Source organism: Bos javanicus, chromosome 8 (genome assembly GCF_032452875.1).
Source record: "Bos javanicus breed banteng chromosome 8, ARS-OSU_banteng_1.0, whole genome shotgun sequence".
In the NCBI taxonomy this organism is placed as follows: Eukaryota; Metazoa; Chordata; class Mammalia; order Artiodactyla; family Bovidae; genus Bos; species Bos javanicus.
In genome coordinates this window covers 95608615-95614499 of record NC_083875.1, presented here as the reverse complement: position 1 = coordinate 95614499, position 5885 = coordinate 95608615, and the positions used below count along the sequence as shown (strand labels likewise).

Genomic DNA, 5885 nt, shown 5'->3' with positions numbered 1-5885 from the left:
ATAAGTCAGCTTGAGATATTCTGATAAAGAAGAGTACCAGGGATGAAAGACAGAGAGAAGGAAGACTAACAGTGTTTAAGCCCTGAAATCCAGTCTCACTTTGAAGCCTGGTATGCCATAGCTCTTTTTGAGTTTGGTTATGTTTTTGCCCATGCTAGTTTGAATTGGATTTCTATCTCTTGAATCCCAAAAGATTCTGAGTAATACCCTCCCCTTCAGTGTTGGGTTTCCTAGAGCATCTAACTGGGGCTCAATTTTTTTTTTTTTTTTTTTGCTTGTTCAGTAAGTTTATTATTGTCTTTATCTGAAGAATCTTGATAGAAGTTTGTGGTCTGTTTTATTAACTCTTGGCAGCCCATTTGAGCACTAAGGAGCTCGCCTTCTTCTGAGCTACCTTATTTTTCTTCTAGGCAAGTGACATTTTGGGCTGATTCCATCTCTTCTTTTTAACTTCTTTCTTAGGCTTCTCATACACTGGATTCTCTTGTATTGCAGCATGAGCTTTTTTATACATCTCCTCCATCATGTATGGAGTTATGTTGTTCTTTATGAATGGAGAGAATTGTTTCTTATAAGTACCCTCATCTTCTTCAATCAGATAACACATGTTATCTGCAGCATTCTGCCCCATGATGTGCTTTCAGTGTACCTCAGCACTAAATTCTTTGCTTTCTGGATCATAACTAGGGAACTGTTTGGTACTGTGAGGGATAGACAAACCTTCATTGCCAGCTCCCTTCAGGGCCCCCAAAACTTTATTCCCAATAGTAGTCCTGGCAAGTCCTGCATCGAAGTAACAGGTGAAGGCACCAGGTTGACCATCAATGCTTTCCACATTGTATTCGTCTCCAGTCACCTTGACTTGGCCTTCGTAAATTTTGTCCATACCAAACCTATTCAGAAGCCTGCAAGCCAGCAGCAGGCCAGTACAATGTGCCACAGCATAATTTGTCAGGCCAGCCTCCACACCATACTTCAGGAGTTCGTGAGCCTAAGCTGCACAAATGATCAGGTCTCCTTCTATACAGCATAAGCAGTCTGACATTGATATCTCTGTTCATTACACAAACGATCATTCTGTATTTTGGTGTGCTGTACTTATTTTTATCTTGGATTACCAGTTATTTCCAAGCATAGTAGTCACAGTTTTGCCCTCTTGCTGTCTTCGGAACGTTACTTGGTATCTCTTGAAGTAAGCCTTGTTCTTGACAGCTTTAACAAACCCCATCCTGCAGAACAGAGCTTGGACACTGCGGCTTGCCACTGAGTTGCAAGACCAGTATGGCTCTGGCCGGGGCGGGGGGTGGGGGGGGGGTGGGGCGCTGGGGTAGGGTGGGAAGCTCAATTTGAATTGTCCTTCTGGTGAGGTTTATGAGGATTTATGGGATATAAAGTCTTTATGTCTGCCTTATACAAATACATAATTCTACATAATTAAAGGGGGAAGTAGTCAGAGGTGACTCAAAGAGTCATGACATTTATATCCTAAAATACATCTTGTCACTGTGGTAGTCCTTAGGGCCGCTTACCATTATTCCAGTTCTTCTTTGAGTCATCACCCCTCTTGACATTGGATGTAGCAATAAGATTTGCTTTGACAAATGCAATGCAAATGGGAGTGACATGGGACAGTTCTAGATGGAATCTTCAAGAGGCTGCATGAAGTTTACATGTTCCTTTCTCACTACTCTGGAGATGATGGAAGCACATGTTGAGATGAAACTTCTATCATCTCAGTGAGTGATTACAGTGGGCTGAGACCTCCTGCCAGCCCACTTGTGATCACGTGGATGAGAAATAAATGTTTGTTAAGTCACTGAAATTTGGGGGTTGTTATTGCCATAAAGGAGAAGGCAATGGCACCCCACTCCAGTACTCTTGCCTGGAAAATCCCATGGACGGAGGAGCCTGGTGGGCTGCAGTCCATGGGGTCGCGGAGTGGGACACGACTGAGTGACTTCACTTTCACTTTTCACTTTTCTGCATTGGAGAAAGAAATGGCAACCCACTCCAGTGTTCTTGCCTGGAGAATCCCAGGGACGGGGGAGCCTTGTGGGCTGCCGTCTATGGGGTCGCACAGAGTCGGACATGACTGAAGCGACTTAGCAGCAGCATTGCCATAAAACCTATCCTGACTGATACAATCATTCAAAAAGTTGAGTAATATAATTCTGGAAGACTTCGACTTTGGACTTGAGAATATATAATGAACATAATTATGGGGAGAGTGGAAGTAAAGATCTCAACTGATATCTAGAAGACATCACAGCTACCTGAGATTTTGTAGACCTTGTGTTACATTTTTGATGGAGTTTGCTAATGATTCCTCTCAAATCTATTTTAAAGCTCTAGATAAAGGTTTTATTTTGCTGTTTTTCCAAAATTTGTTTCCTCTGATCCTTATTAAGCATTTTTCATTAACTCCTCAAGTACAATTCAATCTAGGTACACTCAAAATAGACGCCATTTGATTTTTATAAACAGAAACCTTCTAGCCTTCAAAATTCCGTTTTTATTCATGTGGTTTGCTGTATTTTTGTTCAGTTTTTGTACTAATCTCATTTTTAGGAAAACTCTTATTTGGGTCTCCAGGACAGAATTTTATATGCAGAGCAAGTGGTCTTTAGGGATATCTACAACATTATTTGTTGGAGGTAATGTATACAAAGGATATTTCCAATGGATTTGAGATGACTTATCCTTACTGAGATTAAGGTGAAGATTTGCAATCATAACCTACAGTGTATTTATAGCCCTTACATCTTATGTATGTAAAAATCACTGTATAAGGTCACATATGATAATTAGATTTTTCTATTTTTTATAGTTGTACTAATTCAAATTGAGATTCTTCTTTTTCCCCAAATTTCATATATAGATTTTGGTATTTATCTCATTTATCATTGCTTGCTGTAGGAGAAGATATGAATACTTAAGTAATATCTTGATGCCAAGATATTGGGAGCACCTAGATCCACCTGGATACTTTTTGATACTTGGGAGCAGATGTTAACAATTGTCACAAGATACCAAGATCCCACAAGAAGGTGAAATAATCAGATGAGACCCTTGAAAAGTAGTGTCTCCAGCGTGAAGTTGAAGTTCAAATTTGTAGATGATTCAATGTGTGTAGTGTGCATGTATATGTACATCTTTAATTTAGAGATGGGTTTAAGCAGTCACACTGTCAACCACATGATACTAAAGGCTATCACAAAGTTGACAAAATTCTTATGACTCTCTGAGTCAAACTGCTTTTGGTCTCTTTAATCATCCAGGGAACTCAGGGAGACCACAGCTAGGAAGAGGAAAGGAAATTGCAGAGCGGGTAGCCCCCTGATCATTGTGCAGAAGTCTGGCAAGAATACTATTATTGACCTTCCATTGGTGTGTCACTCTAAGTTTGATGAGTTTAATACAGACACTACATTATTGCTGATTCTACAAAATCTGCATGCTAATATCCCTAAAGAATTCAGAATTGATAGAAATAGCCTTACATCCTAATGAGTCTCAAACTGTAGATAAATATGGATGCCTGCCCTCCTAGAAGAGGAGGGTAAGTATTCTCCTGGGTGCTGATGATACGGCTTTAATGTCATGGCCATAAAAACGCCTCAGTGATTGGTTCTGAATAATTAACCATTGTCAGTACTTTTGATGTAAAATATGCAAAGTTAATGTTTCTCTCATTAGTAGTTATTTCCCCAAATTTATTTAAATAAATAACAAAACTAAAACAATAATTACAATAAAACTGGACCCATGTTCATATAAAAAGTTCAGTCATTTAATTTTCTTGGGGCTAGTTCATTCAGTCAAATCCACTGGGAAGTCACATGATTCAGGGATATATTATTGAGAGTTTTTAATAAGCCTTGGGGTGACTGTTAACATCTGCTTTGGATATTTTCTATTTCAAAACAATCTCAACCATGCTTTGTGGGACATAATTTTGTGTGGCAGGATCCAGGCCACTTCCTGAATAAAAAATAATTTTGCTAGTAGATTTCATTTCTGTGGGAAAAGGGTAACTTTTGAATCAGGTGGAAATCCTGCCTAGATACCTCATTTTTTTAAAATAAGGCAAGGACATTACTACCTGCGCAAGTATGTTCTCACACAGTGGTATGCTGGAGATGGTTCTCTCTGGTTTGTGAGACTGTACACATCTTTTCCCATATCCATGGTCGGTGGTGTCAAGTAGGTAGCTTGAAATTGGTCAGAGCAAGAGTATTAACACCAGGAATTCTATGAGAGTGATTTTGCCCCTTTTGGGGACACTTGGCAATCTCTAGAGACATTGTTATCACAACTTGGGGATTGCTACTGACACCTAGTGGGTAGAAGCCAGGGATGCTGTTCAATATCCTAAAATGCGAGACAGCCACCCCCCCACACCCCCTGTCGCAGTCAACAAAGTATTTGTGTGTTCAGTCGGTCAGTCATGTTTGACTCTTTGAGCCCCCATGGACTGTAGCCCACCAGGCTCCTCTGTTTACGGAATTTTCCAGGCAAGAATACTGGTGCCTGTGCTAAGTCACTTCAGCCGTGTTTGATTCTTTGTGACCCTATGGTCTGTAGCCTGCCAGGCTCCGCTGTCCATGGGATTTTCCAGGCAAGAATACTGGCTGCTGCTGCTGCTAAGTCGCTTCAGTCGTGTCTGACGCTGTGCGACCCCATAGACGGCAGCCCACCAGGCCCCGCCATTCCTGGGATTCTCCAGGCAAGAATACTGGAGTGGGCTGTTATTCCCTCCTCCAGGGGATCTTCCCGACCCAGGGATCGAACCTGAGTCTCTCCTGTTTCCTGCATTGGCAGACGGATTCTTTACCATTGTGTCACCTGGGAATTATCTAGCACAAAATGTCAACAGTGGTGAAGCTGAGGAACTGTGATTTATACCATGGAAATTGGAAAACTTTACAAGTGTAGGTTTTTTTTTTTTTGAATGTCAGTTTATCAGCCACCAACCCCTCAAATTAATTCTTATGCCCTCATTACTGTATAATTTCTAATTCCTATCAGAAGTTGGCTAGGAGAAGTGATATTCTTGGGAAGACTGAAAGCTGTGTTCTCCCTAGGGTAATTATATAGAGCACAGGTTGGCAATTATTTTTTTTCTGTAAATGGCAGATATTTTAGGCTTTGCAGACCATATGGTCTCTGTTGCAAATACTTACCTCTGCCATTATAGTGTAAAAGCATTTATAGACATATGGAAATTGAATGAGGATGGCTGTGCTCTAATAAAACTGTTTACAAGGCTGGTCACAAAGTTTTCTGACCTCTGACTTAAATTATTAGCTTAGCCCCACTTCAGAACTGCCATCACTGAGGCTTTGGTACTACACCTTCAGCTTTTACTACTAATAATTTATAAGACATAACCAAATTCTGTTTGCTGCAACATTTGGCACCAAAGGAAAAAAAAGACATTGAGAACACTCTCCATTGGGTCATTATGTACTTGATTCTTAAGGTCCCACAGGATAAATTTCTTTAAATGCTTGGCTTCCCATTGAGGAACTAGTTATGCTTACCTTTTTACCTGATTTACTTTGTATACTAGGATGCTCAAAAGTATCTCAGTCTTCATGGGGGAAATCTAGATCAGTGCTCCAAAAATTTCATGTACATGCAAGTCATCTGGGAATCCTGTTGGAAGATTCTGATATAGCAGTTCTGGGGTAGGGCCTGAGATTCTGCATTTCTGAAAAGTTTCCAAGAGATATTGACACTGTTGGTCTTGGGACCACAATGTGAGCAGTAAGGTCCTGGAATATCATAGTATTTTGGTAACAAATTCTTCCCAGAATATTCTTACCTTGGAATTTATCTCATCTACATTTCTCCTTTTGTGTTTTGGCTGCTTTAATTTATAA

At 40.3% G+C, this 5885-nt stretch overlaps 1 pseudogene; it reads right to left on the bottom strand.

Annotated features, from left to right (window-relative positions):
- Positions 1-340: 340 nt before the first annotated feature.
- Positions 341-1228, bottom strand: LOC133253506 (large ribosomal subunit protein uL18-like; annotated as a pseudogene).
- Positions 1229-5885: the final 4657 nt, after the last annotated feature.